This window comes from Plecotus auritus (assembly GCF_963455305.1).
Source record: "Plecotus auritus genome assembly, chromosome: 10".
Lineage (NCBI taxonomy): Eukaryota > Metazoa > Chordata > Mammalia > Chiroptera > Vespertilionidae > Plecotus > Plecotus auritus.
In genome coordinates, this window is record NC_137785.1 from 45,028,662 (window position 1) to 45,054,049 (window position 25,388).

At 45.3% G+C, this 25,388-nt stretch overlaps 1 protein-coding gene and 1 long non-coding RNA gene across 4 annotated transcripts in view; one reads left to right on the top strand and one right to left on the bottom strand.

Moving 5' to 3' along the window:
- The window catches only part of ZFHX3 (zinc finger homeobox 3), a 974,639-nt gene that overhangs the window by 280,522 nt on the left and 668,729 nt on the right, over positions 1 to 25,388 (bottom strand). The window lies entirely within an intron of this gene.
- LOC308236414 overlaps positions 18,633 to 25,388 on the top strand; it is a 37,660-nt gene continuing 30,904 nt past the window's right edge. Inside the window, exon 1 of the long non-coding RNA XR_013959281.1 lies at positions 18,633 to 18,845. This is a non-coding gene — a long non-coding RNA (uncharacterized lncRNA). The remainder of the gene's footprint in view (positions 18,846 to 25,388) is intronic.

The window sequence follows — 25,388 nt, forward strand, 5'->3', positions numbered from 1 at the left end:
GAGGTGAGCTTTGAGTGTCCTGTTCTGAGCAGAAACCGAAGTGGGTGGGGCTAGGAGGGAGCAAGAGCAGATCACTTATTCGTCTTTTAAAAAATATATATTTTTATTGATTTCAGAGAGGAAAGGAGAGGGAGAGAGAGATAAAAACATTAGTGATGAGAGAGAATCATTGATCGGCTGCATCCTGCATGCCCCACACTGGGGACCAAGCCCACAAAACCCAGGCATGTACCCTGACTGGGAATCAAAGCATGACCTCCTTGTTCATAGGCCAATGCTCAACCACTGAGCCACACTGGCTGGGCCACATATTCATCTTGATCTGGGTCCCTTAGTCTGCCACCAGCACCTGCCATGCCTTGGTGTTATCCCTGTGGAACTTCTGCTTCTGGCTACCTGGGGCCCCCTCAGTGGAATTCCCCTTCCCAGGAACACTGTCGTGAGGACTTGAGGTGCTACTGTCACATTCACCATCTCACCATTGTAATCAGCCCCTTACACATGAGGATGGGGCAAGGAGAACTCAGATGAGGAGCTCTTGGAGAGAAGCCTTGGGTTCTACTGTTCACAATTTCCAGGACTCCACCATCAAACTGCTCAAACTAAAACCCTTAGCAAGTAGACAAACTGGTTGAGTTTCATATCCTTTCCTTTCCCTAATTACTGACAGTTGGGCTAATGAGCAGAGAAGGAATGAAAGGTGGACAGCTGATGCATGACCCTACCATACTGCTCATGTTCTAGAACAGCCCTGCCCAGGTACTCAGAAAAATATTTATCAAATAAATTAATAAACTCACTAGATCTTGAAGAGTTGACATGACCTGATCGATGGGTGTGCCTTTTCCTCTTTGATCCGGTCAAAGAGGGTCTCCTGAGTTTGAGTAACTTTGCAGATTTTTGGTAGAAATATCAAGAAGTGGCAGAAAGTGGCTTTCATCCCACTTAAGTCAGAACATCTCCCCGATTTTGGTTTACAGGTTAGAATTCCCAGAATTCTCTAAAGCAAGGGTGGGGAACCCTTTTTCTGCCAAGGGCCATTTGGATATTTATAACATCATTTGTGAGCCATACAAATTTATCAACTTAAAAATTAGCCTGCTATATTTGGTCAAACATTTAATTAACTCATCCCTAATGTCTTGGCAGGGCTAGACCAAATGCCGGATGCTCCCACCCCTGTTCTAAAGGAAGGATTCTGTGGGTAAGACATCAGAAAACAGCTGGTCATCAGCACCTTCCTGGCGTTCTTCTCTTTATCTATTAATAGGCTCCACCATCCTTTCTCCCGTGCTTCAGACCCTTCTCGCCCTCTCCGTTCATTCTCTACCCACCAAACCCCATCTGGTCTGTATCCCATCAGCTCAGAGCCCCGTGTGCCTTTGCCCTACCCAATCTGATGCCAATGTCCCTGCTCCATTTCCCTTCTGTCCCCACCCCATGTGTACCCTTAGAGCAAGGATTTCTCAATTGTGACAATGGCCCACCTTTTCAGAATTTCTGGGGCCCATACAAGATCTACCCAATCAGAATTTCTAAGGTAGGGTTTGGACCCCCCAGAATCACATAGAAGGTGAAGGACATTGTCTTTTGACACGAGGACTGCCATTGCCATATTAGTAAGATACAGTTCTATGGTGTAGCTATCATGAATGAACTTATGTAAGGCTACTCCTTTCCTGCATGTGTATGGAGGGTGGTTGGTGAGACATGGACACTCACCATCTTTTGGGGGGGGGGAGAAAAAAATCCAGGCAAAGTGGTGTTAGTTCTTTGGGGGCCTAGAGTTTGGTCATCACAGGTGAGTGTTCTGGAAGCCTTTGCAAAGCTCTCTGCTGCCCTTCCTATGATTTTTACAACTGGACGTGTGCTTTGAAAAACAATCCTTTGGCGAATGGCCTTTAGATTATCCTTCTCTCTCCATTTTCTCATAGAAAGCTTAGGTTACATTTTCCCAGATGCTCTAAGACAGGACTTCTCAACCTTGTCACTATTGTCATTTTCCCCAGGTACTTTGTTGTGGGGGCATCCCTGGACCCTGCCCACTCGATGCCTCCCTGAGCTGTGACAACCAACAGAGTCTCCAGACACTCCCAAATGTGCCCTGGCAAGGGGGCAAAACCGCCGTGGTTGAGGACCACTGCTCTCAGAGAAGTCCAACTCAGCGCCATGAAGAAGTTTAGCATCTCTTCTGAATTCAAGGTTATGCTGAGATTGCCTTCTTCCTGACTTCCTTATTTTTGTTAATGACACCACTGCTCTGCAACCCACGTGCCCCTCACTAATCAGGTGTTCCTCCTCAGTACTGCTTCTTCCACCCTCACCTCTGTGCCTCTACATTCAGAATTAGGGACCAGGTATGTGAGCTAGTCACAAGATGCATCTCAAAAGCTGCCTCTTCCAGCCTCTAAATTCAGGGTACACACTTCCCCTCTCTTCTGGCATTATTTTCTGTCCATTTTGGGGGAATCACATTTCTGCATGCTTATCTGTTTCTTTCACTGGATTTGAAACTCTTAGAAGTGAGTTTCTTTGCTTTAAGCCATCTTCTCTTTTCTATATCACAGGACCTTGCATGATGTTGGCACTTTGAAAAATATTTGTTGAATTGAATTGAACGGGTACATTTCTTAATCACAGCCCCACCTCTGGCATTTGGTGATATTTATATAGATTTTTTGACCTTTCCAAGCACTCTCACAATCATAATCACAGCTAGCCTTTCTCTCCTTGGTATTTGTGTCTTTCAATTTATCTGCATATGTTAAGAAGAAAATTACCACCTCAGCTCTATCAATTATTGGGGGACCTTGAGCAAGTTCCTAACTTCTCTGAGCCTTAGTTTCATCTTCTGTAAAAAGGTAGTAATAATAGCACCTATCTCACAGGTTGTTGTAAAGGTTGAAAGAGAGAACACATGTAGTGCTTAATGTGGTTCTTAGCATGTTAGGTGCTCAATACATGGTAGCCACTGGGTCCCGGTGGCCCTCCATTTACATCTCTGTAAAGGACTCCCTGGCTCCCAGTTCTACTGGACAGAGTTTAAAATCCTGGGCCATGAGCGCTTCAGGTCTCTAGTCCCACCTTCAGGCATTGTGCCATGTAAGTCATACTCAGCACCTCATACTGGACTCTCCCTCTTCCTTCAGCAAGACCTGCATCGTCATCTCATTCCTCCGGCCCGGCCCAGAGCAGCTCCCTCCACCTTGTCTCTCTTCCCCTTGGACACCCATTGCAGATACATTCCGAGAATTAATTCCTTCCTCACCCATGTTTCCACAGTCTTTGACACTCCCTCTAGTATAGCAGTTCCATATTGAACTACACTTAATTTATTTTTGTATTGGAACTCTTATGTGAGTTCATGAACTCCTCAGGGTGGGGATCATGTCTCATACCTCTTTCTGTCCCAGTCAAAGTGCCTGGAAAATTCTAAGAGTTCAATGAATGTTTTCTAGGTTTAATGAAATAAAAACACCTTTTATTTGTAAAATAGGGTTGTTCTGGCAGTGTGAAAAAGATTTAGAAACCAAGACAAGGATTTTGGTAATTTAGCCAAAATCCCAAGCTAACTGGGGGTATCCCGATACCCTTAGTCAAACTCCCTGTCTCGTGGCATTTGGCTTCTCATGGAACATTTGGTGATGCTGGCCTCAGAGGAAGACCTGGCCAAGTCTCTTTGGGACAAAGTAAATTGCTAGGCCACGTTATGGAATGCACCTGGAGCATTATGAGATCTCCAGAAGGACCTCCACTGAGATCACTGACACAATATCTGGGTAAAATGTTATGTTTAGCCTCTGTACTCTGGAATTCTGTGCTACCCATGGATTCAAATATGACCATTTGGACAAATCTCTCAGTGAAGGGATGAGGTATTTTCTTTTTGAGACACTCTGGAAAGGTTCTCACCAATTAGGACAGGCTAGCTGATAGTTCAGAGATGAACCTGTGCAAACGTCATGGGAACAAATAACATCTCTGGAGAACAACACCTTCTGGGCCACAGTAGACTCCAGGTATAGACCTGACTCTGAATCCCCTTCACTTGGCTGACTCCTAGTCAACTTTAAGCTCAAGTGTCACTTACTTCAGGAAGCACTTCAACCCTGCTCTCTGTCCTCCCAAGTGCTCCCACATCATTTTATTCATTTATTTTAAAATATATTTTTATTGATTTCAGAGAGGAAGGGAGAGGGAGAGAGAGAGAGATAGAAACTTCAATGATGAGAGGGAATCATTGATTGGCTGCCTCCTGCACGCCCCCTACTGGGGATCGAGCCTGCATTCTGGGCATGTGCCCTTGACCGGAATTGAATCCAGGATCCTTCAGTCTGCAGGCCAACGCTCTATCCACTGAGCCAAACCCGCTAGGGCTCCCACAGCAATTTATGTTTGCTTCCATCACCACACTGTCAAGTGATCAAACTTAACTCTGTCCCCACTTGACCATGAGCTCCCTGAAGGCAGAGCCTGTTGATATGTCTGTCACCAGACCATTCTGAAAGCACAGGAGATGATGCATGTGTCCTGCAGAGGGAATGGGACTATAAGATACCAGGTCCTTATACCCAGGCACCATTCATTGTGCATGATGACATGAGTGCTTTCATCCTTGGCCACTTTTTATTAATAGCCCATTTTTATTAGTTAATTATAAGAGAAAAAAAAAGAAAAATATGAACACATACATGGTTATATAAGTCAAATATTTTTCTCATGGCCTTCAAGACCTTTATGATTGAGATTTCTCTGGATCCAGTCTTCCCTATGCCTCCTTCTCTCTCCTACTTTCCTGTATGCACACTGACCACCTCCCACTTCTGTGCCTCTGCACATACAATCCTTCCTGCCTGGAACACCAGCCCAGAACCAGAGGAATCGTCTCCATCATCCACAATCCAGTTCAAATGTCCCTCCAAAGCATTCCCAGACCCCTTTCCTCCAAGCCACGGCAGGGGTTTCTCCTCTTAGTTCCTGAGCTTCTGCTACTGCCTGGCCTTTCTCATCAAGTTCTGCTTATTTCTGCTTTTGTCAACTAGTGTGTAAACTCTCTAAGGGCAAGGATTTTGTCTGTTTCTTTTTCCCACACCCAGTACCAGCTGTTAGGTGGCTGAATGATCACAAAATAAGAATCTGTGTAATTTGACATTTCTTTTTTATTCAATGAAGTTGATATTCTTTACCACCTCTGAGAAGGACTGAAACATACACTGATTGATGTGTGGTGTCGGTTTTTGGTTCCCAGGACTTTTGTTCCAGCGGAATGAGAACCCAGGATTAAGCAAGTTGGGAATGTACAAACTCTCCTCTAAGGGCGATGAGCTTCAAAAGCTATAAGAGATTGAGCAGCCAGGTGACTGCCGTGCTGCTGTTGAATTCCACTGTCTTTGTGGTGCTCTTGGGTCTGGTCAAATCCATCCACCAAGTTGATATGATGTCTGCAGCTAATTGAATGCAAAATGCAAAATCTTGTGCAACAACAAGTGAAGCTGTTCAATTCTTGCAAGTTAGAAGAAATTGGGGGCCAATTTGGCATCTGCAGATGTGACTTTGTCTCCTTGTCTCCATCATTCATCACAACATTTATCAACGATCCATCGGCAATGACGACGCTGTGCCTGTGTGCAGTTAGTCGGTCTAGTTCCCAGGGTGTTTTCACGTGGTAATTATGTAACAATGCACTTGGATGCTACGTGGGTAATGAGGAATGAGTCATGGCACTGTTATCAGGCATGATTAAGTTTTGCTAATGGATGGGACTAACTTTGCACCAAACTGGTTGGCAGGTGAGTAACTTACCACAGCAAAAAGCAGGGGGTGGTGGTACTGGATGAAATAAGGTGAAGAGATTAGCCAAAGAATATATAGGCATAACTCACAGACAACAGTGAGGTGATGGCCACAGGGAACGGGGGTGGGAGTAGGTGGAGGTGGGCAAAGGGGGGAAAATGGGGACATCTGTAATAGTGTCAAGAATAAAAACGAAGTTTAACAAAAGCAAGTATTTAAGTATGTATTTTAAAATTAATGACTATTTTGGTTTTATTTATTTATAGCCAACCTTATTAAGAAAGAAAAAGGATTTAAGGCAGCTTCAAAGTCAAAAGGAGAACATGTTAGAAGTTGGTGTCTAAATGTAAGCCCTTTATGCCCAACCTAGAGGGGCTGTCACATGTACCTACTACAAGATGCCATTTTGCTGGTGCATTTGTCTTCCCTGACTCACCCAACAAGGCTGGTAATCCCCTCCTCAGTACCACCGCTGCCTCCTGAACACACCTGTTCTGTGGGATAGTCCCGATTGGATTGTAAGACCTATTGCCATGCCTGTGAGCATCATGGGGGCAGGACCATGGCTTATTTATTTTTGCACTTCACCCAGCACAACTCTTCAATGAAGCATGATGATGAGGAGGAGGAGGAGAAAGAAGAGGAGGAGGAGGTAGAGGAGGAAGATAATGCTAATTATTGAGTAGACTCAAAATGGGATGTCTGCCCCCTCCCCATTCTCTTCTCAGCCCACTGATGACCACACTCTCAGTACCTCTCCGGCTCTACCCCACTTTCCCCTCTATCTCCTCCCCATCAGGCCCGTACAGCGGGAGGCACGTACTGCAGTGAGTCGGGCTCTCTCTGCTGTGGTTATAAGAGGGTTAAAGTTGAGGTTTCTAATCGCTCCCATGAGGTCTTATTACCTGTTGATTAGGTCCTTTTGGGATCAGCATCAAACCGACAACAATAATAAACACTCTCTTCATTGGAACTCAGTAATGACCCTGCCTGCCTGCGGGGCGATGGGGAGGGGCATCGTGTGGGCCTAGAAATCGCAGGCCATGTTAGGGGGCATTTCTAGGAGATTTGGTGGTGCAGCTAACAAGCTGATGGGCGCCAGCTTGAGATTCTTGGCCGCCCGGCCAGAGGAGCCTCTGTTGTTACAGCACGAGGTGCCTCCGAGGGGACCCTCCGCAGCCAGCCCCAGGACTTGAGAGAGGGAGCTGGGTGGTCTTCCCACAGGACTTGGGGAATTTCTGGAGAATGACCTGGTTTCATGTGTGTTTCTCCAAGCCTTTTCCTACGTATATATACATGCTAGTGAGTGTGTGCATGCGCACACATTCGTGTGTGTGTGTGTGTAGTGTTAGTGATTTTACTACAAAGATGCAATCACACTAAACATTCTGTTTGACAAATTATTTTTTTTCACCCAACCATCTATCTTAGACACCTTTCTATGTCACTGCATAAAGATTTACTTCTATCTGGTGAAGAGCATTATAGTAAATCAGAATTAGAACAAAGCAAAATATATTTAACCATCCTCCTGTTGTTGAACATGTTTGGCTATCTCCAATTTCTTGGTGTTACCAATAAAGCTGCCACGGACATCCCTATACATTTTCTCACATAGTTCGGCAAGTCTTTCTGTTGGATACATTCCAAAGGGTTGTGCCTATTTGAACACCCAATGGTAATGTCTGTGCACGCCCTTTCTGTGGCTCCTGGATAGTATAATTGTATTCATCTGTGACAATTCAATTGTAATAAAATATATCTCAGTAATACTTTCATTTGAATTTTTCTGACATGACGTTGCATTTATTATGTAATTAAAATACTGTATATATAATTTAAACTTTAAGAAAAATTGTAAGGATAAAGAATTTCTGCACACCCTCTACACCGATTCACCAATTATTTTTTAAAATATATTTTTATTGATTTCAGGGAGGGAGGGAGAGGGAAAGAGAGATAGAAACATCAATGATGAGAAAGAATCATTGATCGGCTGTCTCCTGCACACCCCCCACCGGGGATCAAGCCCACAACCTGCGCATGTGCTGTGACTGGGAATTGAACTGTGACCTCCTGGTTCATAGGTCAATGCTCAGACACTGAGCTACACTGGCCAGGCAAATTCTTTACATTTTGTCCCATTTGTTTCATTATTCTTTCCCTCTGTATTTATATCTGTGCTGTCCAATATGGCAGCCACTAGCCGCGCGTGGCTATTTCAATTTGCATTGAATAAAATTAATAATTCAACTCCTCAGCCGCATTAGCTTGGTAAAGCACATGCAGCCCTTGGCTCCCATATCAGGGCAGATACAGAACATTGCCTTCAGAGCGGAAAGTTCCACCGAAAAGCTCTGAGTTATATGAAGGCATATTTTTTGAACCATTTGAGAGCCAGTTGGAGAAATCATGTGTATTTACCCTTAAACGCTTCAATGTGTACTTCCTAAGAACAGGAAAATTCTCTTACACAACCCCAGCTCAATTAGCGAAATCAGGAAATTTAATATCGATAGGAAATTATCTAATCCACTGACCACATTTGAATTTAATCAAATGTCCCCATATTTTTCTTTATGGCTATTGTTTTTTTCTGGTCCAGGATCAAATCCAGGATCAGACCTTTCATTTAGTTGCCATGTCTTGTTATTCCTTGTATTTTAAGTGCAGTGGGGATGAACGGTGATGGACGGAGACTTGAGCTGGAGTGGTGAACACACAATACAATATACAGAGGATGCATTATAGAACCGTACACCTGAAACCTATATAATCTCATTAACCAATGTCACTCCAATAAATTCCATAAAAAAGAGTTAAGTATTTAAGTATGAAATCTTCCAGGGTTTGAAGCAGGTCTCATTTATCTTTAGGGGCTTAGCATTTGGAGCAAGACCTGGAATGGAATCAATGATTGGACAAATGAATGAATGAATGAATGAATTTCTATACCTTCCCTTATTTCTCATTATCATATTTCCTCCTCCTTCCCTGACCTCAAAACAGGGCTACATATGATTATTTTGGAACATGTCCTTTTGGAAGCTTATACCTAAGAAAAGGTATTAGTAGGGTTATAGACAGATGCCAGTCTTCGGAAGATATTTTGGCAGCGTTGACCAATATCTGGAAAAAAAACCCTTTTCTTTGCCCCAGCGATTCCACTTCCTGGGACATGTGCTAGGGTAATCCATGCCTATGTGCACAATAAAGCAAGCGGAAGGATGTTCGCTGCAGTGTTGTTTGTGATAGGAATTTTGAAAACGAAGTAACCTGAATGTCCAACAGTAGGGGAATGGTTAAAAAGGAATATGGTATAGCCACATTAACTCACTGAATATTTAAGGAATGTTTGTAAATGTTAACACAGCAGTAAAACACCTATTATGTGACAGGCAATATTAGAGGTTTACGGGATAAGGAAATGAAAAAACATCTTTTTATTGAGCGTACATTCTAGTGGGAGGATTATGGAGTGCACTGCAGCAGGTAGAAAACAATAATGATCTTCAGAGCATTTTCAACTCATAAAGAAATAAATAGCCAAGTTGTAAAATAATAGAAGTGAGGATACATTTTATGTTTAAAATCACAAAATAAACCTATGCGTTTCTGTGTGTATGTACACATACATGTGCATGAGTTTGTCCTTTTGGTCGGAATGGACACGTGCTGAGCTGTTACTGCCTCTGGGAGCGGGCTAGGGCTCTGGGGTGGCCAGGGGCACGTTCCTTTTACCCCAGCTGGTTTGGTTTTGATGTCTGCCCCTGAGAATGCTTTCACGCATTGCTAGTGAAATTAAAAATAAATAAATAAACACGCTAATGGGCGGTCTAACTCTCGTGCCAGCTGAGGGGAAGCGGGCACTATTTAAACATTAAAGAATCGAATGCAGTTACTGAAATGTACCCGGAATAAAAACTGGCCTGTAGGCTTTTGCCATCCACAGGAAACAGCACCAACCCCAATGCACAAAATGCTATGCTCTTACCAGCTTCCGTTGCCAAGCTGTATTATTTATCCTGTCTATCGATTCAATGTTCTCTGGGTTGAAAGGAGGAAATTAATATTCACTGTGTGCTTAACACATTCCAAGTGTTATATTTGCTGTTGTCATGTTTCATTCTGTGCTTGAAACTCCAAGAAATGTAGCTATCCCTCCATTTTACAGATGGGAAAACTGAGGCACAGAAGGTTTAATGTGTTTCTGCAAGGTCTTGCACACACCAAGCAGCAGGTGATGGAGCCTGGATTCAGACTCAGCCCTTCCTGGCCCCAAAGCCACTGACGCTCCTCTCTCAAGAATCGTGTAGGAGAGGCTGGAGGGTGGGTTTGCCACTGTGGCACCTTGGACTCATGGGTCTGGGTGTGTCCTTGCCCTTTGCTTCCATGTTTAGGGGCGCTCTAAAAAAAGCTTAGGGTACTGCCTGGGCCTATTTGTCAAACTCTCCTGCACAATGTCCTACTTCTCTGCTTCTGTCTGCCCACGGCATCCCATCTACAGAGAAGTGAGAGAATGAAATAAGGAACAGTGTCAGCGAAGAAGGGTGGGGTGACTGGAGAAAGAGAGGCAGGAGAGCACAGATGAGTCAATAAGAAAGGAACGCAGAGAAAATAGGCAGAATGGAAGTGGAGGGGCCTATGATACAATGAACTATGGGAGTCTTGGACTCATTAGTTAAAAGGATGCCAACAAAGCCACACAGATATTTCTTTTTAAATAAACACTTTTCCTAACAGAGTGGGGGAGGTTCGTGAAGGGTGGAGAGGACAGAAGCAGCCAGAGACCACCACTTTCCTTCTGCATCAAGGAAAGCCGGTGGAGGGCCCCGGCCGCTGCCGGAGACCTGGCTGAGCAGGTAGGCACGTCAGCTCTCCATGTGGAAACCTCCTACACACCCCAGGCCCAGACTCCCACAGAGCCCCGCACCTTGGATATTCTGGTCTTAGGGATTTTCAAAGTTTGTCTCTTGCCTGGAAGTGTCTGGGCACACATTGAAAATGACCAAACAAATTCAATAGTACAGCAGGAAGCCAGCTGAATTAGTCACCAGAGAGAGGGCCAGGGAAGGAGAAGAGAGAGATGAGAAAAGAGCAATAAAAGAGGGAGCTGGAAGAATAAGAGGAGAGAGCTAGAGAGAAAAGAAGAGTTAGGGAAAGAGAAGGACCAATGGAAGGAGGACAAGAGGAGGGAAGAGGAGAGATGGCAGGAAAGAAAAAGAGAGGGTAAGAGGGTAAGGAGAGGAAGGAGAGATGCTGGCCGAAAGAAGGAAAGGGAAGGGAAGAAGGGAGGCATTTTATATTCCTGGGAAGGAAGGCCTTTCACCATCTCCTAAAGGTCAATAAACCTGCCTGGGAACTGAAGGGCAAGTTCAAGCTGAGGGTTAGCAAAAGCCCCACGGAAATACAAAAACTCCCATAAAGCTGCCTCCCAGAAACTAAAAATCCCAGGCATGAGACATAGGGTCCAGGTCTACCCACGCCCATGTCCACGTTAGTCTGGAGAGCAAGGCCCATCCAAGGTGTTGTTTTATTGTGAGTAATTATAATGAAGCAAGAACCCCACAGGCTATCACACACACCCACTATGTGAACCACTAGGGCGAGGCAAGGAGGTGAGTGCCACAAATACACAGGAAGGAATGTTCTAGAAGAGATAACAGACTCAAACACAGATGAGGTGGGGTAGAATGGTGTCAATGTCTATATTCTAGGGTAGAAGGTTCAAATCAAGTGGTTCTCCCCACGACCAGGACTTTCTAAAAGAAACTTTAAGGGGCTGAATTTTGCACGTTATTCATTTTCTGAGGCTGTCTGGTGAATAGTCTAAAGCTCCTTGAAGGTAAGTTGGAATTTTATTAATTCAAGTTGCATTTTTAATATTCTTTATTAATCTTCCCTTAAATTGTTATAAAGAATTAGGCAGCCTGGCTGGTGTGGCTCAGTGGTTGAGTGTACCAGCCGTGGGCAAACTATGGCCCGCGGGCCGGATCCGGTTCTCTTGCTCTCCCCTCCGCTCCTTTACTTTGAATTTATATTAGTTCACACAAACACTCCATCCATGCTTTTGTTCCGGCCCTCCGGTCCAGTTTAAGAACCCATTGTGGCAACTCGAGTCAAAAAGTTTGCCCACCCCTGGAGACCCATGAACCAGGAGGTCACGGTTCCATTCCCAGTCAGGGCACATGCCCGGGTGGCGGGCTTGATCCCCAGTAGGGGGCATCCAGGAGGCAGCCGGTCAATGATTCTCTCTCATCATTGATGTTTCTATCTCTCTCTCCCTCTCCCTTCCTCTCTCTGAAATAAACAAAAACATTTTTTAAAAACTGTAAAAAAAGAACTGGGCAGACTCTTTGGGCGATTTTCTTCAAGGATCTAAGCTTCTCCACCTCACCAGGTGGCCTGTCTTTGATCACAGGGGCAGCTCACCGGCAAAGGGTGGCCTCAATGTTTAGCCTGCAGGGTAGGCCCTGCTGTAACTACCCCAGAGGAGTCACGGACGTGGCAGTCCTCAGCTTCTCTCTTCGTTGGCCACCAACTCCGAGCATGTTTTTCCCTTGGGGAGCCAACACCTGGAGGGTCAGGGCCAACTGCTGAAGAAAGCAAGTCCTGCCCTGGCTGTCCCTCTCCTCCAAGTCTTAGCAGACACTGTTGGGTTGCTGTCTGGAGGGGCACCATGGAGCCTGACCCTAGGGCTCCAAGGGCCACCCTGGCCTCAAGATGACAGGGTCCTGGAGCCTCTTGTCCAGACTTGGCTTCCTGCAGCATCTGCCACGACATCGCCATGCTTCTAGAACGAGACACCAACATTCTCTATAGCCATCACGGTGCTGGTGCTTTATCTTATATTTAGCCTTCACAATTATAAGAGGTATTGTTATTCACTATTTCACGGATGAGGAAAATGAGGCTGAGAGAGGTTCAAATTCACATAGTTCACGAGGAAGCCAATATGCAAACCCAGAGTTACGTGGCTCCAGAACAGCGGTGGCCAACCAGTGGTCCACGGTCCACCGGTGGTCTGTGAGGTCAGAAAGGTTGGCGACCGCTGCTCCAGAAGGCTTCCTCTCTCCACTCCATCCTCCTGCCTTCAGCCCTATGCTTAGAATTCTACCATTAGATGTTGTTTCTCCTTTCAGGAGTCTTCCCATATAAAACCAGACACTCCAAAGGCAGTAGTGGGTAGGGGCTGGGGGGAGGGAGCAAGGTCCAGGAAGGCTCCTTTGAAAAATCTGACTAACACATTAACAGTTACTAAAAGTTACTTTAAGGCTGTTCCTTAGGACAAGGAGGGCTTGGAGTACTGAGGCTAACTTTCAAGAGGAGTAATGAGAGTTTGGATCAGAAAACATTGCAAGAAATACCCCCTAAATCATGGAATTGCAAGTGGAGGAGGCCAGGAGTGGCCAGTGAGGGTGCCAGACCCCAGGCGGGGAAGTCAGAGGTCTTCATTATGCAGTGGATGAAACTGCCAGTTTTAGTACCTAGGGATGCAGAATGAGTAGATATCAAAGCTTAATTTGGTAGAAAAAAAATGCCTTCCTCAAATATGCTCAAGGGACAAATGGACAAGATGATCCTCCTTAGTCTATACTGGATACTAAGAATTCTTTCTCCTGCCATGGGTCTTTATTTCTGTTCTGCAGGGTATGATATGTTCTATTTTTTATTTTACCAAGCAGAGTGTTTATTGTATATAGTTCTTTACCTACTGTACTGGGTGTACTAAGGATAAATAACTCATCATTTAACCACAGGTCACTGGACCACAAGGAATTACCTCTGGGTTCAAGAAGAGGGATTTCTCAGAATGTAATAATTACACGAGCCTTTGGGTTCTTTCCACTTGAGTTTCATTCATTTTTATGTGGTTAAGCATTTGTAAAGTGTTTCTATGGAAGGTGGGCATGGACGATATTGAATGGCCAAAGAGGTGGACTGTAGATGATGATTATTGGTTGCTACCCAGCATTCATGTCCCCGTTCCCCATCTTAGCTGTATACAGATTCTCCTTCAGTCAGATTCTCTAACAACACCCCCATGCAGCTCGTGGACTTGGTGGTCTATTCCAGCTGGGATCCCTGAATAACTTGAGTCAGTCAGCACATTTTATTCCCTGATTACAGTTATTCTTTTAGGAGCATTGTGTCCTGAGATGGTCCTGTCAGGAATTTCAGGAATCCCACTTGGAATGATGGTACAGAGGAACTCCCTACCACTGAACATACATGAGGAAACATGGGCTCTCAACTTAGCTGGCATCTACCCTATGACTCCAAGAGGAGCAGGCCTTAGGATGAGGTCAACAGTGTGGATGACAGGTGGAGCGGAAGAAGGGCTCTTGAGCACTTGAACCCATCAGACACCTGGCCTGCCTCACCTCTGGACTCCCCGCGTGAGCCAGTAAGCCCACTTACTGATATCTATTTGAGTTGATTTCTGTTAGTTACATCACATAAAATACACACTTCACCCACTTTGTACTTTGCTTTGCCAAACTTCATCTCTGATGTGGACTTGCTGAGCCTCTGTTCCAGGCCGCCAGGAGAGTGGATGCTTTTCACACTGAGGTTTAGTGGCCCCAGCCAGAGATTTCCCTCTGTGCTCAATTTTCCCCATACTTATGAAATATATGACTCTCCAATTCTTTTAGATCACACAAGGTTCATTATCACTGTCCCTGACTATCCCTCCACCACTGGATCATTTCCCACCTAGTTTTAGTCTTATCCATTATGTCACAGCAATATTAAACTGTGTAGAGTTCCAAACCCTACATTGTTTTATGTGCCTTTGATCACCCTAGTTTTTTTCTGAACAAGGTAACCTAGTTTCTCTACGTTATTTGCTTCACATTTATTTATCCTCTGGACCCATGCTTTCCGATATGGTAGCCACTAGTCACACACAGCTATGGAGTCCTTGACATGTGGCCAGGGGAAATGAGGAATCAAATTTTTAACATTATTTCATTTAAGTTAATTAAAATTTTTTAACTGATGCAATATAACATACGTTTCCATTAAACACAACTTTATTGTGTTGGTAGGACTACATTTGTCTTTACCTTGAAAATTTGATGTCCAAGTTGAGATGTGCTCTGAGTATAAAATACACACTGGATTTCAAAGACTTAGCACAATAAAAAATGTAAAATATCTTACTAATAATTTTTATATTTTTGTGTGGTAAAATGGTAGTATCTTGGATATACTGGGTTGAATGAAATATATTAGGATTATTTTTTCTTCTGTGTTTTTGTTTTCATGTGGCTACTGGAAAATTAAAAATTACACATGTGACTCATAGTATATTTCTACTAGTCAGCAATGGACAAGACCTTCCCAGACATCACCTCTCTGAGAAAGCCTTCCCCAATCACCCAGGCTACACACAGCATTCTCTGCCTTCTCATGACATCCTCTGACATAGCACTTACCTCATTAACTAACATTAACTCTTCATGTGTCTGTCTCCCTGCCGGTCCCAGACTATACGTTTCTCAAGGGCACAAACTATGTCTTCTATTTCCAGGGACTGCTTGTAGTAGGTACTCAATAAATACTCATGAAATAAATTAATGAATGCCTAGCCACATCAAATTCACAAGATCACAGGCATTTTAAAGTCCAATTTCATGTACAACTACTTTTTAGACGACAAATATTCTGTTTTAAGGCTTCCTGGAAGTTCAGTCTGCTAGCTAAGTCTCCCGGCCACGAGGCTAAGTCACTGCACTGTGTGCAGTGCTCAGTGTGGGGGGCTGCACAGGGCAGTCCTCTAGGCAAACCTTCCAGCTCTTTCTAGAATCCTGCTCCTAGGAGGGTACCAGATGGGTGCAGGGTGGCAGTGAGCAGACAAGGATGAGCTCCAGGAGGAGCAGAGAAGAGAAAGGAGGAAGTGAGGAGAGCAGGAAGCGAGATGCCTCCCCCTGCTTTCTGTGGCGATGTGAGCTGCGCACTGCTGCCAAGCAAATAGTGCTGAGGAAGACGGAAGGAGAAGCCAGGCTGGCTGTGGTATGCCACTGGGTGGGGTCACAATTTACAACAAGGGAGCGGCAGCTGAAGAAAAGAAAGATTCTTTTAAAAATTCTGCTGAAGCCTAATTAAAAAAATTCCACTCCCTCATGCTAAGTTTTAAGAGACTTCCCTTTCAGAATTATTTCCAGTCTGGTGGTAACAGGCAGGAAAAGTGTCAGATATTCACCAAGCTGTAAAGCGGATACTCCCCACCCCCTGAAACACAGGACCTGCCCACAGTGCTTCTCTGGCTCGGGTTATGAGGATACAGGATATAAAGTTGTCAGGGCATAGATCTTTCTAGAAAGGAGTGTCCCATGTGGTAGACTGGCTGCAGAATTTTGCAGCTCCTCCCTCCAAGAGGTGGATTTTGCCAACCCTGAACTCTGGGTTTTACTGTTGGGACATTAGACCACCCAAGTCAGGCAGGGGCTGGAAAGGGGCTTGCACACTGGGGTTGGCTTTCTTCCGCTCTTTTTGGAACCCAGCCGCCACCTGAAGAAGTCTAGCTGAGCTTGCTGGATATTGGAGACCATGGCTCGGTGAGCCCCGTGGCTCCCTACCGGCTAGTCAGATATGCATGTGACACCATCTGAGCCACCAGGCCTCAGAAGATAATCCGTCAGCTGACTGCAGCCACAGAAGCAAATCAGGTCGATTTAGCAGAAGAACTTCCCAGCTGAGCCCAGCCTGAATGGCCGACCTGCAGGATGGTGAGCTAATGAATGATTGCTGTTTTAAGCCTCTAAGATTTAGGTGCATGTGGCAAAAACAAACCAATATATTCTGCCTAAGAGGCAGAAGTCCACAGAGAATTAGCCACCTTACTCTTACCAATCCTTACTCTGATAGGAGTGATTCAGAGCCAGGCAGATGTGGCTCCCTCACTTGCTTGATGTGATCTCGGGGATCCTGGATAACAACGACAGGACTCCATTATAATGAGAACCGCGTCAACCAGGGTGGCACATGGGAAAGAGGATAATTTGGGGAGAGTTTCTTCAGGGGTAATTGCATTAGAGAGGTGTGGTCAGCGTTCTAGGAACCACAGGGGAGAGTGCAATGCCCCGGGGTCCTGTTACCACCCCATTGTGAAGAGGCAAGGAGAGGGCATGAAGAAGAAGCTGGAGACAGAGCAGGCTGGGCCAAGAGGGCCACTTGACAAGAGGCAGGGCCTTCTGCTGAGAGCCGCAGTGACTCAGCTGGGAAGGAGCTGGGAGAATAAAAACTCCAACCTGCACTTTTTCCTTGTTTCTATGTCTTCTTTAAATATATATATATATTTATATATATATATAAGTAATATAAATATATATATTTATTTATTAATTTCAGAGAGGAAGGGAGAAGGAGAGATAGAAACATCCATGATGAGAGAGAACCATTGATCAGCTGCCTCCTGCACGCTGCCCCCTCCCCCCACTGGGGACAGAGCCCATAACCCTGCATGTGCCCTGACCAGAAATTGAACTGAGACCTCCTGGTTCATAGGTCAATGCTCGGCCTCTGAGCCACACCAGCCGGGTGCTTGTTCCTATTTCTTGCCAGTGCTCTTTGTTGGCCAAATCCAACTGGAAACCACTGGACATACAGATCGGCCTCCTCTGGCAAAAAGCAAGGTGGAGAAGGAGAAAGAGTGGATCTGGGGAAATGCAAGGCATCCATCCCAAAGTTTTAAAAGCAATAATGAATCAAAAGCACTGAGCATGTACCTAGCACCCACGAATTATTATTATATTATCAGTATAAACCAAGACTATGGATGGCAGAAAAGAAAATGAGTTTTTTTGCGAGGGTGACCTGGAGAGTATTCCTGGAGAAGGTAAGCTTTGGGTTGTGGCTTGGAGAACAGGATAATAATAATAATAATAATAGGAAATATTTACATGGCATTTACTATGTGCAGGTACCATTCAGATGCTTACATACATTAATTTATTTAATCCTCATAACCATCTTTCGGGATAGGTATTATTATTATTATTATTATTATTATCCATTTTTCACAGAGGAGAAATTGAGGCAGAGAAGTTAGATAATTCTGAAGTCCCAAAGCTAATAAGTAGTGAAGATAGGACTTGAGCCAATTTCAACTGTGGTGTGTGGCATAACAATCTTTTCTTAGGCACGGAGCTAGAAAACTCATGTAGAGGAAGCTGGGAGTCATTGAGAGGGGCTGGAGTATGGGCTTTCTGCTGGAGGGCAGTGAGAGACAGTCTGGAGAGAGAGCTACGGGTCAGATCTCTGGAAGCCAGAACTCTAGGCTGAGGAATCTGGCTTCCATGCAGGCAGGTGATGGGAAGCCATTGAGGATTTTGGAGAAGAGCGAGGCAACGGCAGCTGAGCACTAAGAGAATAAATCTGTGTGCAGAGCGACACTAACAAAGAAGGGAGCACCCGGAAGCCAGGCCACCAGCTCGAGGGTACTGCAGTGGCCGAGCACCAGGAGATGAAGGCTTGAGTGAGGAGGGTAATAATGGAGGCGGAGGGCGGGGACCCTGGCATTGCACAGCACGGGGAGGATCGACAGGACTCGGGGACTGATGAGGTGGGTGTGGAATGGAGAAAGAGAGAAACAGGACAGAGGTTCTGGGACCCAGGTGACAGGATCATGTGGACTCAGGTGTAGCCTTCAGCCACACTTAGTGTACGAGTTGGGGAAAAGAGAGCAGTCTTGTGTGTTTTCTGGTTATCACACAAATGCCATGGAGTTGTACCAACCCCCAAACAATTGCAAAATAGCAACTAGTTTTGCAATATCAGTTCCTGGCAAATTCACCTGTGAGCCAGGAACAAGGGCTCAAGGGCTGCCTCCTGAGTTGGCCAGAGAACCAGGGTTGCGGGATATCGTGAGACTAGCTCTTGGGGAAGCTGGAAGGATGCTTGGTTGCCCAGCGACAAGGCTGCCTCACAGCAGCCCTTGGGTTCCCACAGCCCCAGATGCATCTTATTAAAAGGAAAGAGGGGCAGCTGACTGACCCGTTTCCTGAAGTGGCATTTTCAACGCCCCCAGTCTTGGCATCATGTTGGTAAGTGGCACTTACAACTTACAAGGGAAGGGGGGAAATGGGGAGAGGAAGAAAGGTCTCCTCGGATCTCGAGTGCAGGAGGAGTTGATCTTGATTCTATGATTCCAGTTTGTCTCACAGAGACGGGGTGCAGAGCCTCCTTGAAACCCACCTGAAATGAATTAGCCTGAAGTAAAAGTAGGTGTTTATCTCGAGTCATTGCCTCAAATAGCTGACTACCTGTTGGAAGAGGGTCTGATCGATGCAAAGCAGAGCAGCCGTGCGTGAGCGGTTACACAGCGGTTAGTATTGATCAGAGCTAAAGGCTGCCGATAGGAATGTGGAGCGAACTGACAGGCAGAGAAGAGGGAAGGAGGAAACAGCCTTCGCTGGTGGCAGCCGTACAGAGGAAAGCCAATAAAAAGTCAATTCCACTTAACTGAATGGCTGCTAACTAAATATTTGGGGGGCCAGAGTCCTCCCAGGTAGCAGCTGGAGCATCTCTGTTTTGAAACTGAGACATCAAGTGAGAGCTGGCGTGGGCAGGCTGGAGAAATACAGAGCCCTGGGGATGGATGGGGTGACTGGGGCACTCTATGGGCTGACTGGGGCACTGGCCATGGAGTGCCGCTGACGGGCAGGAGAGGGACAGGAGCCCTTGATTAATTAGCTGAGGTAAAGAACTGATGCTTTTCTCTGAATTTAAGGAAGCGATGTTGAAACTAATTGTTGCAGTTAAGGAAAAGTCGAAAATGGATGGTCTGTTGCAGAGAGAGGCAGAACAGTGCAGTACACAGTAAAGAGCCTGGCTTTGGGGCATACAGTGCTCACTGGTAACTTGTCTTCCTGAACGTCAGTGCACACGGGAGGGGTGCACTTTTCTCTCCTGAATTTGGTATAACCATATATATTGCTTTGGCCAATGAGATGTGAGTAGAGACATGTGTTTCTTCTGGGTAGAAGCGTTTAGTTGCTAGTGCCCAACCTTCCAACTCTTGTCTTGCCACTGTGACCATAGGCATTTGTGTTGATTGTGGATAAGAGCAAAATTATCTGGACTGTTAAGCTAACATTTTGTGTGAGTAATAAATGCCTATTGTGTCACAATGTGGAATTTTGGGGCTTGTTTGTTACTCAGCATAACCTAATCTTTTCTGACTGATGCATGGAATTTGGGTTTTAGAATCCTGTGTCTACCAGTTCTTACTAGTCGGATGATTTGGCCTATTATTTACTAGTAATCCACCCAAATCTTGGATTATGTATATAAACCACGTAAAAACAGTAACAACAATAAAAACTATGATGTATTGAATGCCTACAAGGTATAGACATGACACAGGCTCTGCAAATATTCACTTGTCTAACTCTCAAGGCAGCCCTCCAAAGGATCTATTATTATCCTCACTTTACAAACACAGAACTCAGAATCAGAGCGTTTAAGAGCCTTTCCCAGGGCCACACAGCTTATAAACGTCAGGCAGGAATTCAAACCCAATCAGACCACTCCAGAGCACTTGTTCTTAACCGTTTTCTATCCCACTTCTCAGCTTAGGTGCCTAATAAACAGCATGTCTTTCAGAATAGGGTTGAAAATAACTTCTCTAACGTATACTCAAGCACTCCATGGGAAGGGAAGAAAAAAAATGTGGCTAGTATTTCTTTTGAACTTTTACGACCCCCTCTCCCCCTCAAGCCTCTGTAGGGGTTGAGCCTGTCTAGCACGTCCTTCTCCATTGGTTCACCCAATCCTGGGTATTTCTAAAGCTCCAGGTCAATTCCCTACTCACTTGTGACACAGTCAAGGGAACTCCTTGTCAATGGAAGGTGCTGACTGGACTTCTGTCAGAGGATACTGTTCTGAGGAGCTTCTCATCTATAAAATGGGGACAACACCACTGACCGCACTGGGTTGTTATAACGTACTACTTTTTCATCTGTTTTTAAGATCATTTTCTAGGTTTTAGACACTGGACAGTGTTCTATGTAATTATATACATATATGTATATATACATACACACATAAATATATATATATGTGTATACACATATGTAAAAGAATGATCTATTTATCTATCAATATCTTTTACTCTTAGCAATCCTTGGAGGTAGATAAATTATGTCCATTTTACAGATGAGGAAACTGAGGCTCAGAGAATTTAAACACTTTCCAGAGGTCACCCAGCTAGAATGAAGGATGCGGGTTAGTTCAAATTACAACTCCAGAGCCACCCCTCTATTACACTTTGGTGCCTCTTTCCCGCTTGTGGAGTTAAAGGGGAATAACACAGTTACAATTTTCTTGGAGTACAGAGCCTAGCGCATAGCAGCAACTCGATAATTGGTAGCCATTATGATTCACTCATAAGCATTTATTGAGCAGCTACTATGAGTGGTTGAAGAAATTCCTAAAGGAATTCTTCAAGGAATTTTGAAAGCAAACATATACGGAAATCACATCTTGTCCACAGTGCTTTCTGAGACATCCCTGGACTGCCCGCAGCGCCAGGTCCCTAGAAAGCACCCATCAGAGGGGATCCCAGGCCAGGCCAATGGGCAGGATGTGGGAGAGCAGCTCTCACTGAGCTGGTGGGCTTTCCTGCTGGGTCAGGTCCTGCTGAAAGGTGACTTCAGCCTCACAACCAGCCTGCAGGGGGTCAGGGCCTCTGTGCAGGTGTGAGAGGAGCCCCTGCAGAATGGAGCCCCGAGCAGGCGGGGACCTCGGCATACTGAGCACCTGCTGCTCTGGATCACAGTCACTCTTCACAGCCACCCTCAGGAGGGTGACAGGAGTTGTCCTGTGTCCAAAGTGGGTATTTGAACCTGGGACTGAGCTCTTCGCACTACACCATGCTGCACTTGCCTTAGAAGCTCAGATGTAGAAGAAAGGATGGCGACTGAATGAATGCTCTTTGATGAGAGTTGGAATTTACCTGGGAGATGTGGCTCCCATCCAGCCCTGCAGGAGGAGGAAGGGATCCCTGGGAATGAGGGGCCTCCCACCACGGACCTCCTCACTCTGTGCCGGCATCATGCTAGTCCTCTCCTTTCTCCTTCCCTGCATCCTCCCAAAGGGGGATCACTGCCCCTGTGACTGATGAGGAAACAGCCTCGAAATGTTAAGGGCATCAAGTACTGGTCCCTATTGTCTCTCCATCCTTATGAGATGGTGTCATCATCTTGCCGAGTCACTGGCCCTCCTAAGTACCGTAATTAGGGGGTCATCTTTGCTCTCTGCTTGTCAAAAATAACTAGTTACTTGAGAAATGCATTCCATTTATTGATATATCAATATGTTGACATGCACGTGTGTGCGTGCGTGTGTGCGTGCATGTGTGTGTATGTGTATGTGTGTGTGTGTATGTATGTCTCACCATCTCTCTGCTGGGCTCCTCTGAACTAATATTTTGGATGTGTGCCGAGGGGAGTGTGCTCAGGCTATTTCAAGTTTCTGTACTTAACGCTGAGCAACTTTAATAAACTTCATTCCTTTAGGTAGTAGACTTAATATTTTAAGTATGGTTTTAATTACCATCCTCCTCACGCTGAAGGCAAAACCAGGAAAAGGGGGAAAAATCTAACCTCTGAGTGTTGCCAGTGATTCCACTCTTAGAACGAAGGCCAGAATTCCAGAACGTAGAGGCAGGGCTCGCTCTAAATTGTTGCTCCGGGCACGGGCACACAATGCTTACAGCGTTTCCAGTCACTCGGGGCCCTGGTATCCCAGCACAGGTTGTAAACATTTGTCTCTGGGCCTTCCCAGAAATGTGTCTTATGGAAGGGATTAGCTGTGTGTGCATTTAAACTTCTGAAGGTGAACTCCTCTAACCTAACCCACATAATTAAAGTGGAAAATTTCTGGTGGAGAAAAAAACATCAGGGAAAATACCATGTTTGGGAAGAGAGCTGTACTCCTACCGTCTCAAGACATGGCCCCGCGTTCCTGGCACTAAATTATAACCCACTTTTCTGGGCACTGCACCTCCCGTCCATTCCATCTTATTTCTGCGTTGAGGCGATAAGCAGCTTGAGGGTGTGACACTGGCTTGCAGCCCGTGGTTGTTTTCACAGTATAGTTTTTAAACATTATACTCATTAACTTTAAAATATGAAGTATTTAAGGAAGAAAATAACAAAATAGCCCCACCGGTGTGGATCAGTGGTTGAGCACTGACCTATGAACCCGGAGCATGGTTCGATTTCCGGTCAGGGCCCATGCCCAGGTTGCGGGCTTGGTCCCCAGTGTGTGGTGTGCAGGAGGCAGCGGATCAATGATTCTCTCTCATCATTGATGTTTCTATCTCTCCCTCGCTCTCCCTTCCTCTCTGAAATCAATTTAAAAAATGAAAAAGAAAAAAAAAACAAATAAAATGATACTTTTGTTGTTCAGATAAATCCTGTTGGTATAAAACAAAACCAACTTGCAGAGCCATGTCTGAAAATTCAAATAGCGCAGGAAAGTACAAATAAAGAAATTAAAGGTCCTGCTGTCCTCATCTGAGCTTAGTCCTTGCTCCACAAATACTACCACGTTAGCATTTTCTTGTGATGCCTTCATTCTATTTAAAAAATATATTCATGGTATAATTTTAGCAGCTCTCATTCCTACTCATTGTCCTCTTTGCTATAATGGCTAATATTTCACCATCATAGATTCCCTCCTTTCCATGTCAGTACTATATGTTCAAGCTATTTCTTTTATTCACAGATATTCTTATTTAAAAATGCAAATGACAAGAAGCAACGTTAAATGTTTGTTACCCACACTCCCCGCCTCCAACTGGAGCTTGTACTTGAACTGAGTGTTGGTACTGGAGTTACACCACATAGGCCGTTGCTGCCTCGATTTAACCTCCCTGTGCCTCAGTTTTGTCCTATGTAAGGTGGTAATAATAGTACCTGCTTCACAGAGTTGTCCTGAGAAATCAATGAGAGACTAGGTGCATTGAGAACAATGAAATACATAGCATTACAGAGCAGGTCTTAAAAATTGCTAGCTATTATACCTACTATAATTAATAACTAAATATAAATGAGTTTATGTACATGATTCACACAATCTTCCTTATAGCTCCAAGGAGTAGGTCCTAGTAATAACCCATTCTGCACAGGAAACTCAAAAGCATAATGTAACGCTCAAGGTCATGCAGCTGGGTCTCAAGGGCAAGGTGAGCTGCATGCTCTTGGGTCTTTCCTCTGGACTAGCTAAGACCAAGGCAGTTTTGAGAGATATTTCTGGACCTGGAGATGCCAGTGAAAGTGTGGGCTGATGCAGTGTGAGGGCACGGGGTGGGAAGGGCGCCTGGAGGAGTGGGGGGATGCTGGAATGGGGCCGACGCTAGATCTGATTTCCTTTTTGGTCTCCTGTGATGCCCGGAGTTGCTGGAAGCCACAGGATTCGAGTCCTAAGATGAGGAGTTCTGGTTCCATCATGAGTTCCAGGACCGTGGCAGCTGGCAGCTGGCAGCACTTCCCCAGCACGTTGCCTCTTCTGTAGGATGGCGATCACAGATCCTGGCTCACTTCCTGCCTCGTGGGGCTGTTGTGAGGCTCACGTTAGTCTGGGGACCTTTCAGTGTTTGACTGACTGGAAAGCACTGCACAGAGCGGCTTGGTACTGTTATTGACATGATGCGTACCTATGAGTTTAAGAGGGGGGTGCATCTGGTCCTGTAAAACTTAGATTTAGAGAGGACCTGCCTATGCCCCCAGGGGGAAGACTTCCTGGTCCAGGGGTGACAGTACAGTATGTGGTTAATTCAAGAACAGGCAGGGAGACGGGGAGCCCTGTGGATGCACACTGTCATTATTGTCTAGGGGCCATGATAGCAGGTTTGAGGAGCACTCTATGGTCAGCACTCTCTTCTCTAACAGCTATTTGGGGCAAGGTGGGGATTGGTGACATCCTCTCTGATGTGTTAGAAGTTGTCCTGATTTATGGCCCGGTCAACTGCAGTTCCACATATCACATGGAGATGCAAAGCAATCGACAGCATCCTGGCCGTGCCATCTCTTATGGGTACAGCATCTTGTGTCTAGGTTGTATTTCAGGCCAACTTTCATGGAGTGAATCAATGCCTGAAGCACATAATGTAACATGATTCTTCAAGAGTTTGATTAATTGTGTCACAGTCACAGCCTCAGTTCAGGTTCAACGTTTAAAAGTTTCCTTATTGTATAAAGTGATGAATCAGGAGGAGAGGAAAGACAAGTGCTCGGCTCTGGCCACATCTCTCACTCTTCTCTGTCAGCACATTTCCCTCTCCTGGTCAGTCCACCTGGATGGTGCTGGAGAAACGTGGGGTAGTGCGGAGCCATGGCAGAGCAGAATCTAGACTAAGAAGGAGGCACCCAGGTGCTCTTGATGGAAGGTAGTCTGCGTCAATGCTGAACAACCTTGGTTTTTCATAGCACGCACCTGGGAGCTCTAAGATGTTCAGAGGCCTGCATCCCACCTACAGTGATTCTCATGTCGTCATCTCAGGTGAGATATGGGCAAGCTCAGGATGTGTAGCTAAGGATGATCTGGTTAGAGTAGCTCTTAGTAAAACCATCGGGGTGGCA